We start from the raw sequence: 13,016 nt of genomic DNA on the forward strand, positions 1-13,016 counted from the left end.
CATAAAGATAATGGCGCCATATTTTCAAAGCAAATACTATAGCAGCAAATTCTAGATCATGGGTGGGGTAGTTCCTCTCATGAACTTTCAAGTGTTTGAAGGCATAAATTATAACTTTGACATTCTATATTAATACACAACCCAAACCAACTCTAGACGCATCACAATAGACAACAAAGCCTTGCGTATCTTCTGGTAAGGTCAAAACTGGGCAGTAGTCAACATTTTTTTCAATTCCTGAAAGCTTTTCTCACAAGCTTCAGACCATTGAAACTTCACTATTTTCTGAGTTAACTTGGTCAAAGGGGATGAATTAGATGATAACCCCTCTACGAACATTCTATAATAGCCAGCCAAACCGAAGAAACTCCTAATATCAGTTGGAGATGTGGGTCTAGGCCAATTCTGCACTGCTTCTATTTTCTCAATATCAACTTTAATTCCTTCCCTAGACCCAATGTGGCCTAAGAATGCCATGGACTCAAGCCAAAACTCACACTTAAAAAACTTGGCATACAACTCTCTATCTTTTAGAGTCTAGAAAACTATTATATGATGACTAGCATGATCTTCTTCATTCCTTGAATAGATTAGTATGTCATCAATTAAGACTATAACAAACATATCTAAATAAGGTTTGAACACTATTCATAAGGTCTATGAATTATGCAGGCGCATTGGTCAAACCAAAGAACATAACCGGGAACTCATAATGACCATAACGGCTTCTGAAAGCTGTCTTTGGAATATCACACTCCCTTACTCTTAATTGATGGTAGCCAGATCTGAGGGCTATCTTAGAGAGACAGGTGGCACCCTCAAGTTGATCGAAAAGATCATCAATCCTTGGAAGAGGATACTTATTCTTGATGGTAACCTTGTTCAACTGACGGTAATCTATATATATCCTAAGGGAACCATCATTCTTCCTAACAAACAAGACCGGAGCGCCCCAAGGTGAGACACTTGGTAGTATAAAGCCCTTATCAAGGAGATCTTTCAACTATTTTTTAAGCTCTTTCAACTATTTTTTAAGCTCTTTCAACTCTCTTGGAGCCATTCTATATGGCAGAATAGATATAGGACGAGTATCTGGAAGAATGTCTATAACGAAGTCTATCTCTCTCTCAGGAGGGACTCCAGGAAGATCATCTGGAAAGACTTCTGTAAACTCTTTTACACTGAAACTGACTGAATAGGAGGTATCTCAACACTAGAATCATTAACTCGGACTAATTGATAGACACACCCCTTAGAAACTAACTTCCTTGCCTTAAGGTACGAAATAAAATGACCTTTATGCACTGCTGAACAATGTTTCCACTCTAAGACTGGCTCATTGGGAAACTGAAACTTGACAACTCGAGTTCTACAATCAACTGAGGCATAACAGGTATGAAGACAGTCCATACCAAGAATGAAATCAAAATCTACCATGTCTAACTCAACTAAATCAGCCATGGTACTCTTGTGATTGACGAAAATGAGATAATCATGATAGACTCTCTCTGCTAGAATAGACTCACAAACAGGTGGAGAAACACTGAAGGGTTCACTAAGTTACTCAGGAATAACATTAAAATTCATCACAACATACGGAGTTACAAAGGATACCAAGTTTGTCACGCCCCGAGCCTACACCCTGGGTGGGACTGGCACTCGAGAACCATTATTGGCCCCAAGCGAACCCTGGCCTGGCTTACTTACTTAACAAAAGACTTAACTTAACAATGATAAACTCAAATAAAACTTAGAATGTTATAAAGAAAACATTCAACTAGACAATAAGGCAAACTCAAGTCTCAACATGAAAGAGTGAAAATGAAAAGACCAAAGAACTAGCATCTGACTATCTATGAAGCCTCTAAACAACTGAGATGGATGTCGGGACAAGCCCCACGACATTCTAATGAACTAATAATAATATTGAAAGCAATAAAAGGGATCCTCCAAAAAGCAAAGAGGCTCACAACAAGACACTTTATGCTCAACTGGATCAACAATGCACTGGATGCTGATCCTGGTTGCCTGTGTCAGCATCATACAAAAATGCAGGCCAAATGGCATTAATACATTGAATGTACGAGTATGTGAGGGGAATTCTACAACAAGACATAAACTTGAAAGGAACTGAATAACTTACCTGGCTCAACTCAACTCAACTTAATTGAACTCATGTCAATATAAAGCATTATAAAACAAGTGCAATATAAAGAAAAGCTCTTTAAAACATGGATGTCAGATATGTGTATTTGGAAATACAATAATACTCTAGGTGTATGCAAAGATACAATATAACTCTAAAATGTATGTAAAAATACAAATAAATTGTGTATATAAGAATACAAATACTTTTGTGGGAGTTTCTCTTATTGAAAACCATCACTTAAGAGCTATTGTGATGATACATCATTTTTCCTCACTCTGCTAGGGTCGACCTATACCTTGCCGAGGGTATAGAACCTGGCTACTAAGTGGATCCACTAGTCTATGCTGAAAAGTACTAAAGGAATCATCTAAAAAATATGACCCTTTTTACCCATGATGGCTACATGGTTTATGGGGGTTGTGAGTTGTTTAAACTCTCCCCCATATTGGTGCTCAATACTACTCCCAAAATATGATACTAGCTCTTACGTTTAAAAACATACTTCTTTATGTGATTTGAGATAATTGCTCAAAACTTAGCTCAAAGTCTATCTTGGAAATTAAAGTTTCCTCTCTTGCTTAATTGTGAAAGCGTTTACTCTTTACTGAAAACTAGCTCAAAGGCTCTTTGGAAATCAAGGTTTCCTTTCTTGTTTAAATGTGAAAACATTTTAAACTCTTTGGGAATACATAGTCCCCGTATACTTCTTTGAAGAATGAACTTCAATCTTTACTCTTTAGTCTTTACTCAACTTGAACTTTAAGTCTTAAAACAAAGTTAAAACATTTGGAAAAGACTTTTGGAAAACTCTAAGAACTTCTCTTGACTTGAATCTTACTTATCTTGACTTTGACCTGAACTTTCCTTGAATTAGATTATGGATTCAAGGTTCATGATCTCATGTTATAGATAATTTCATGATGTTTAGACGTACCATAGAGTTTTGGAATCAACTAGAAAACATAGGTATGTTGCTAAGGAACTAGTACGAAAAGGTGGGGGAGAAATGGGAAGAAGTGGTGTCCCTGGCGCTCTGAGAGACGCGGGGTGCCAAAGCATGAACTTAAGAGGACTGGGTTGGGGAGCTCTGTCTGGCACGGACCCCGAGAGTCCAAAATTTAGAGACTGACTTCTTGGGGTTCTAAGAGCGGTAACACCCCAGGCCCCTGTCCAGGTGCACTCTGACTTTTCTCCTTCGTTTTTCAACTCTAAACCCCCTATTTCAACTTAGTTCTTTTCCCAAACACTTAGAATCAATTATACCCTTAATATATGCAAGATTCAACTCGAAATCACACCCAAAAACATGAATCAAACTCGAGAAACTTCTACAACACAAACTCACAAGAATTAAAACGAATTTCATCAAGAACTCGTAGGATTTACTTTCAAATCAATTATACTTCGCTGAATTGAATAATGATTGGTGCGTGGGTGAACTAACCCAACGGTTTGTGATCTCACATACCTTGTAGGGATCACCCCTTGACGAAATCCACAAGCGATTCTTGAAGAACTTGATGATTCTTGCTCTTCTCCTCTTTTCTCCTCTTCTCTTCTCTTCTCTCAAAACCCTAACTTATTTTTTCAAAAACGTAAACTGAATCCTATCAGTTTAGACCCCAATTAATTACCACAAAATGAAATTAAGTCATGGGGTATGGAAAAGACCATAATACCCTTCTAAAATCCAGATTAGACTTTCCTTATTTAAACAACCCAACTTCAAATGGGTATATCTCACGCATACAAACTCGGAATCATACAAACTCAGCGGAGTTGGAAAGATTATTCTAAGATATTTCCTACGATACCTGGAAGCACACCTAAATCATCCTTAGCTAGGAGTTATGGTCATTTGAAGTTAACCAAAACTCAAACTTAACATCACTTAACAAAATTTTCCAGATTTTCATTCTTTCCAAAAACAACTCTTTCTAATTCTAGCTCTTTCTAGTTCTTTCAATTAGCGAGATGTTACACATATAACGTAATCTAATGGTTAATTACCGATGGGGAGAGGGTTTTGATCCGGAAATTATGGTGGAAAAAGCCCTAATCTGGGTTTAAGGATCATGGGTTGATCTAGGATTGATAGGATTGTTGGAAATCTGGGTAATTAGTTATTGTTTCCGTGTTATTATGATTGTTTGTAGACCAAGAACAAGCTGAATGAATCCGTAAAGGGAAGGATCAGGTTTTTTAGGGGATTCAGGCTTGTTTCGAGGTAGGTGATGGTTGTGATTTCATATTGTGTGTTGTATGTTTGTTTTTGCTTAATTATAATACATGTATGTATGTGAATGTTATATTGTTCATCACACTTGTTTTAAATGAGGATAGATGAATGATGATTGCTATGAAATCATGACTTGATTGCATGATTATGAGAATGTACATTGTGATTGTGGCTTGTTTAATGAATCTGGTGTTGTGTTCCAACACACTAACTGGGATCAGTGTCCACGTTCCAGCATAAATATGGGATTGGTTGCCACGTTCTGGCATAAATATTGGATCGGGTACCACATTCCGGTATGCTAACTATTTGGGTTCCATTAGAGGACCAATGATTTGACATAATTGTATATCTTGGTATTGTGAAACTGTTCATATTCGTAATGATGTTGATATTGTATATGTTCGATATGTGCATGTTATTATTATGTTGTAATGACTTATGTATGTTGCACTTAGTGGGATAGCCGTGTGATCCTACCATTACATTGTGGTTGTGTAGTGATACTGCATTTGCTCTTTGTTTGTTGAGTACATGGCATCTTCATGCAGCTATTAACAGACCTCGCTTAGAAGATCAGTGATCGTCGTTCGACTTCAAGGGTGAGCCAGTTCTTCCGGGCTGCCATGAGTTCTCTTTCTATTTGGTCCATCTTATTCGTACTTAGACTAGTTCATTAGATATTCTTATGCTTAGTTGGGTTGTACCCATTATCCTTTAGACTTTTGGTTCGTTGTTAGAGTTCTGGTACATTGACTTTCAGGTTTTAGGCATTTAATTCTGCAATTCGTTGTTAGATCTTTTGGAAGTTTATGGGAACTTCAGTATTTAGTCATTTAAACCTGCTTCCGTATCTTTTAATGCTTGGTTTCGTATTAATTAGTTAGTATTAATGGTTTGCCAACGGATGGAGTGACTGGAATAGTTGTGAATGTTAAGCAATTGAAGGAGTGCGAGGATTGCATATGCAGCGTTGACTGTGATTGTAACTCTTGCGTCTATGGTTGCATACGCAGCATTGACAGCCATTGCTACTTTTGTCTTGATGAGGTGATGGAGAAGTGCAATGCATTGAATGACTCTATCAAAATTGAGGCAGAGAAGAGAACCACAGAAGCTGTTTCAATTGCACCTTTACAAATTAAAAAAATGTCAGAGATCAAGTTTATCATGACAATAGTGGAGGTTGAAATAGCAAGTAAAACATATGTCTACTTGCTCGCTCATGAGTTAAATTTGCAACGTATTGGTGAGATTTCTTTGGTCAGTGGCCTAATCTCTACATATGTAGTAATGAAAGAGAAATTGAAGGGAACGAAACTAAGAGTTGCTTCCCACTTGTTTGATGAAATGTCCAAAAGGAATCATGTCGAAGCAGTACACGTATTTATAAGATTTCAGAACAAGTTCTCTCTTGTTTTAGTTGAAAATGAGTTGGTTGTTCCTATATGGGATCCAAGGATATGTAGTGGAGATGTGCTGGCTTTTAGTCTGATTGTCAAGAAGTATGACTTTAGCTTAGAGGAGCCTGAAGCACAAAATATGAATTTAGTAATTGAGGTAGCATTAGACCTTGGTGTTAACTGGAGAAATAAAACATTCTTTCCCAGTCTTCACTATCATGGAATGAACATGGTATTGTTTGTCAAAAATATCATTTTGTTGCGTAGTGATTTCTCTGGCCTGACAGAAGAAAATGCGCCAGCTGCTACACAAAATGGACTATTGTTTGCCCTTCTGCTTATGTTGTTGGCTGGACAGAGCTTGCTTTGAGAAAAGGATTAAGCGAAATAAGTATTTCTAGTATTGAAGCTCTAAATTTCATCTCATCTGGGCCAAACATCATTTTTGAAACTGCTATTGTAGGCTTTGTAGTTTACAGGAACGTACAACCACTCATTCAGCCAGAGCATGATGAAATTTCCTGCTCTATATTACAGCGCCCTCCTTATTCTATTGTAGATGCTTTTCAAGGTGACAATCTCCTTTCTTATTATCTGGATGCAGAAACATTCATGAAAATAAGATATCTTCTGAGGTTCATTAAGTCACTATTAAGGAAGAAAGAAACCGAGGATCACAAACTGACACTATGTTTGTTGTTTGCTGCCAAAGAACAAGTTATAAAGCTACACATCTGCATTATTTGGCACCTTGAAAATTCTCCACATACCATTAGAGTACAATGTGGTACTGAGAGAACATCATTCTATGCTGAAATGGTCAACTTTGTTGATGCATTTTGTGCCAGACTTGGTTTTAATGAGTCTAACTTGGTGGTGCACTTATTGCATTTTGAGAAGGATAAAAGGATCAGTGTCCTGCCCGATCATGTGGTAATCAAGAATGACTTAGAACCTGGACACTCAAGACTCAATCACCAGAGAGTTGAAGTGCAACAGGTATGGGAGCACGGTTTCCACAAACAAGCAGGATCCATTAGCTGGTATATTGGTGCACCTATACCAACCTCGTGGTTGGTTGATTTTGGGATTAGTAGTTCTGCTAATGACGACGTTGTCAAACTCAGTGAGTTGATGAAGAATGTGCGACTTACTTTTGACCCAGGTGGCAACTCGATTGGCTTAGAATATATGATCGGTTGCATGATTTTGTCTCATTGCGTAAATAAATCAAAAGCAAACTTGAATGTTGCCTTCCAGTTGTTTATCGAGCTGAATAGAGAAGAGTACATGAATCAAGAAGAGGGGACTTCTCGTGCTGCTAAAGTCATAAGGGAATTGAGAAATGTTTTTGGCTAAGGCAATTGGTTCGAAAGAGTTAGTTTACAACTGAATTTTCCAGAATTCATGTTTGCTCTTAGACTAGTCAGATTTCCTTGTCCACATGGAAAGAATTTTATACTGATAAGGGCATCACTTAAAATGGTTTTGGTTCAAGCTTTAACCAAAGAAAGTTGATTCCACGATAGATCAAGATGTCTTTCAACCTCCCTTTGCAAATGAATATTGGCTGTCAAGGTTCTGGAAGGGTATAGTATTTTGAAATACCTAGTGAACAAAAAATATATTGTGCTTTTTCATCCAGTGCTTGTAAGTTGTCCTACCAAGAGACAGAGCTATGTTGGTGAAGTCCTTTCTGCTTCAAACTGGTGAAACGTGGGAACGTAACATTTGTCAGAATGCTTGTGCAGTGGACAAAATTACCTCTTGAGGGTGCAACTTTGGTGGATTACAAGTTCATCAAGGCAAAATTTCCAGATTTTGACTCCTAGATCCTTGAGGACAAGGATCATTTTCAAGGGGTAGAGTGTGATGAGCTGGGGTTTATTCAGAATGTAGTCATAATAATTGCCACGTGGAGGGTTGAGATTGATCGCGAGTTACTGAGCTTCGAAGGTTGGGATTAGTCAGACTTGCCTACTCAGCCAATTTGATTAAACAATATATGTAACCGACTAACAGAATAGAGAGGGCATGAATTTGCACGGTATCTTCTTCTCCAAAATCTTTCTCCTTCTATCCAATTTCTTCATTCTCAATCTCTTCTAAATCTCTTCTAAATCTCTTCTAAATCTCTTCTATCGCTCTTCTATTTCTGCAGATCTATCGAGCCATGGAGCTACTATTCAACTTCCCCATTTTCTGTTATTTCCGTTATTAGCTTAGTTTGTAGTTCAATTCAATTACCAATATAATCGAAAATCGTCTCAAAAAATACTTTGTTATTTCAATCTGTTCGGGATCATTACAGAATGCGGCTGTGGAAGATACAATTAGTTGTTCATGTCCTATATGTCATTTTAGCAAGTGGAAAACTAGAGTGGAAGTGCAGTATCATTTGATTTGCAAGCCATTCCCTCATAATTATGTTACTTGGGATATTCATGGTGAGAAAAAGGTGTTAGAGTCTTTTGGAGATAGAGTTGTTACGCATGAGGTGTTTTATCCAGAAAATCCAATTGAGACAATTATTAGTGATGCATTTGGGTAGTATAGGCAGAAAGTAGTCGATGTAGGGACATCTCAACCATTGGGTTCAACTGGAATATCAAATAAGAGGCATAGGGAGGGTTCTGGTAACTTTCATGATTTTCTCAAAGATGGAAGTGAAACACTGTACGAAGGAAGCAAGTACACAAAGCTAGAGCTTTTAATAAAATTATATCATATAAAGGTCCATTGTTGATTTTGTGACAATGCAATGGCCATGATACTGATTTGTTAAGAGATGCATTCGCAAATGCAAAGTTACCTCCTTTTTATGAGGCCAAGAAAACAATTAAGAAACTTGGCCTCGACTACACTAAGATTCCAGCATGTCCAAAAATTTGTATGCTATTCTGGGAAGGTGATTCAGAATTAGAAGTATGTAAACATTGTGGTACATCTGAATGGAGTCCTAATAAGAAAAGAAAAAAAGCAAGCTGCAAAGGTTTTGCGTTACTTTCCATTGAAGCCATGGTTGAAAAGATTATTTATGTACTGTTGAGCATATGAGATGGAATGCTTCAGAAAGTACCCGTATGGGTTTACGAGGCATCCAAGGGATGGTGAGGCATGGAAGACATTTGATCAGACTCACTCTGGATTTGCTTCTGATCCTCGAAATGTTCTCTTAGGTCTTGCTAGTGTTGTTTTCAATCCTTTTGGAACAATGAGGTCTACCTATAGTATTTGGCCAGTCTTCATGATTCCGTACAATCTTCCTCCTTGGATGTGTATGAAACACACCCTCCTTCATCTTATCAATGATCATCCCAGGCAAGCAAATGCCTGGATATAATATAGATGTGTACTTACAACCACTTGCGAAGGAATTGTGTGAGGTATGGAATGATGGTGTTGAAACATTTGACTCATCATTGAATGAAACTTTTAGAATGCATGCAGCTCTTATGTGGACAATTAGCCGACTTTCCTGGATTAGGTATCTTATCTTGTTGGAACACACATACTGGTTTTGCCTGTCCACTTGTAACTTTGACACAGAACCTTGTCTTCTTCGTCATGGTAAAAAGTGGTGTTTTATGGATCATCGACGTTTTTTGAGAAGAAATCACATGTTTAGATTAAGCTGAGTACGCTTTAATGGAAGCATAGAGGAGAGGAATCCACCTTTAAAATTATTAGGATCTGAAATTTTGAGACAAATTGCTGAAGGGAGAGGAGTAGAGTTGGATGGTAGAAGGAAAAGATCTAGACGAGCAACTAAACAATGGAACAAGAGAAGTATATTTTTTGAACTTCCATATTGGGAGTCCAACTTGTTGCATCATAATCTATAGTTTATGCATATTGAAAAAAATGTGTGTGACAATATCATATATACATTGCTGGATGATAAATCAAAATCAAAAGATAATGCTAATGCCCGCAAAGATCTAAGAGAAATGGGAATAAGGCATGATCTTTGGCTGAAGGATTATGGATCGTATAACCTAGCTGTGTTTTCACTTATGACTGATATCAAAAAGAAGGTAGAAACCAAAAAGTTGTTTCTTACAACTTTGAACAATATTAAAGTACAAGATGGCTACTCAAGCAACATTTCCATATGTGTTGATCTGGCACAAAAAAAAAATTGGGTTGAAAATTCCTGATAGTCATGTTCTTTTAGAGCAGTTACTACCATTGATAATTTGCAATGTGTTTCCAAATCATGTAGTTACAGTTTTGGTGGAATTTTCCTCATTTTTCAGAACCCTATCTAGAAAAACTTTGAATCCTTCAGAGCTAGATATTCTCCAGGAGCGCTTTATAATCACACTTTGTCACCTAGAGATACTATTTCCTCAATCATTCGTTACTGTAATGGTTCATTTATCAGTTCATCTAGTAGAGGAAGCAAAACTCGGAGGTCCAGTGCATTACCGAAACATGTATCCTATGGAGAGGTAAAACATTAACATTTCTAATTTAAAGTTATGTGTTTTCTGGAAATACTAACATTTATAATTTATAGATATTTATATTCTGGTCATCTTAATTAGTATGTGCACTTACTGGATATTAATTTTCTAGGGAATTAGGTTATTGCAAGCCCTATGTACGGAATAAATCACAACCAAAGGGTTGTATAGCTGAGATTCATATAGTTGAAGAAACTCTTACCTTTTGTTCTTGGTATATTGAGGATATTGAGACAAGGTTCAACAGACCTAGGCGTGTCCGTGATGAACCAACTGATATGCCCTCTGGAATTTCGTCTCTCTTCCCTCAATTGGGTTAACCTGTATCAGCTTCAGAAAACTTCCCTTTAAATTATATGCAGAAACTACAAGCTCATCGATGTGTTCTTCTGGATTGTGCAATAGTCACACAATTTGTGGAGTGAGTAACTCCAAACTTTATGTTCTTTTTCTTTGTAATGTTTGAAGTAGGCTAATCATACTCTTTAACATTAACTTAATAATTTCATATAGCGAATTTAGAGAATACATAAATAGGAGTTCAAGAGGAAGAAAACCGTCACCTACAGAGATAGAGAGGAGAGTTAATAAAGAGTTTGTTGATTGGTTTCAAAAATGGGTTAGTAAGCAATCATTATTTATTGTTTATATTTGATTGGAATGAACAAATTTGATTAAGTCCATTTCATTTTGATATAGACTATGAATCAAGACACAATAGAAACAATGTCTATCGATTTAAAGTTTAGCACGAGGTCCATCTGTAAATGCAAGAAGATTTACTGCATATAACATTAATGGGTCCAAATTTTGAACTTTGGCTCGAGAAGAAGGTTTGAAAACACAGAGTAGTGGAGTTTTCTTCAAAACATCATGTGTTGCAAGCAGTGTTGACGGAAATTTAAGGCAAGCAGAGCTACCGTATTATGGGAAGCTAGAAGATATCATTGAGATTAATTACAATGGACGGTTCAAGTTTGTGCTTTTCAAATGTAAATGGGCTAATACTACTCGAGATAGAGGATATCAAAAGCATCGTTGGAATTTTAATTGTGTTAATTTTGATAGATTTATTCATACTAGTGAACGTGAAGAACATGATCCTTACACCGAAGCATCTCAAGCATATTGTCAATAAAGGGTGGAGTGTTGTTGTGAATCTAAAGCCAAGAGATATATACGATATGGGAGAAGTAATGGAAGAAGAAGTATATGAGAATGAACCATACCAAGAGCAAGAACTCGACCAATTTTTCGCTGATAGTGATGAGTATGTCCAACTAGCTACAGATTATAATTGATGATATAGTAGAGGAAAATGTTGCTACTAACCTAGCAATATATGCAATGTTTGACTGAGTTTTATTTAAGATTTTCATTAATTCTATTTTTTTATTGAAATTTTGTATGTTGATATATTTATTGGCATTTGGTGGATATGTTTGATTCATTAGAAAAAGATTGAACTTTTGATTGGAGAAATATTTTCTTTTAGAGATTTGATTTTAAATTTCAATGGACTTAATTATAGATGAAATTGTTCATAGTTCTTTCTATAGATAAATTGTAAGTTTAGCCAAGTCTAATGAATTACGGTGTTTAACTATCTGCTCAAAGCAACCACGAGCGACCGGGGAGAAAGGACTTGTCCGCCCGAGGAGATGGTTGACAGATCAGTAGTTGAAGTTTTATTGTGTAGCTACGAGGTTCGTATTCTAATTCCGATATTCGTTTAGAATGTTCATTAACTGTGAACTTCCTTTTCAAAAAATATATTGGAATCCTTTCCTTTTCAAATACATGTTATTCGATAATTGGACGGGTATTTGCAATAACTATTTCAAGTATATAAGCAAGATTGTATTTCATCTTGGAAGAGGGTATGTAAATCTTAGTTTGTGAGACCCCATAATCCATTCCCTGTTTTTAATCCTCAACTACATAATAATGGTTCCAACTATGGCATTTCTCATAATTAATTTCCACTATATCTTATGATATTTCTCGACATTGTGAGATACATGACGTGAATGGTGAGCAGGTTGCTGTAATTTTCTATGTTAGTGAAAACCAAACCACGGAATAAGAGAAAGACGAGAAACAAAAGTTCAAGATGTGAAACCATTAATATCTTGTTAATGTGAAACCATCAATATCTTGTTGCTCTAAATTTTAACTTCCTTAATTTATTGGTGTATTTTTTTGTTTTCAAAGGTCATACTGTAAAGCTCCTTCCTTTGATGGGGTATTTTGGAATAGTGAAGATGGGCTACTAAGTTGCGGACGGTATTGATGAATCAAGATGTGTTTGAATGTACAAGCATCTTATACATTTTTTTTGGTATTATATCTATACTGTGATCTGCTGAATTGATCTTATACCTATTTAATTAAATTGCGCTCAATATTACTTAATGATAAGAAATCTGTGCTCGACATTTGTTTTTGTTTTTTAAATCTAATCAATCTGCCACTGTTGGAATGTATGCGTCCACGTTTTCTATGGGACCAGGTCCTCAGCACAGTTACAATAACAGAAAATAAACAAAGTGCTGAAAGTAAAGATTTGCACAACAACTTTACGTGGAAACCTCCTTGCTCAAGGGGAGTAAAACCACGACCTGGCCTGCCAGGACTTTTCAAACTTCTTTCACTAATCTTCTCCAAGCAAAAGTAAAAGCAAGTTTACAAACCGAGATTAGCCTACTAATCCCAATTCTAAGCAATACCTCCTATTACTTAGATGAGCCAGAGCA

Source organism: Solanum tuberosum, unplaced genomic scaffold (assembly GCF_000226075.1).
Source record: "Solanum tuberosum cultivar DM 1-3 516 R44 unplaced genomic scaffold, SolTub_3.0 scf00001, whole genome shotgun sequence".
NCBI classification, from domain to species: domain Eukaryota; kingdom Viridiplantae; phylum Streptophyta; class Magnoliopsida; order Solanales; family Solanaceae; genus Solanum; species Solanum tuberosum.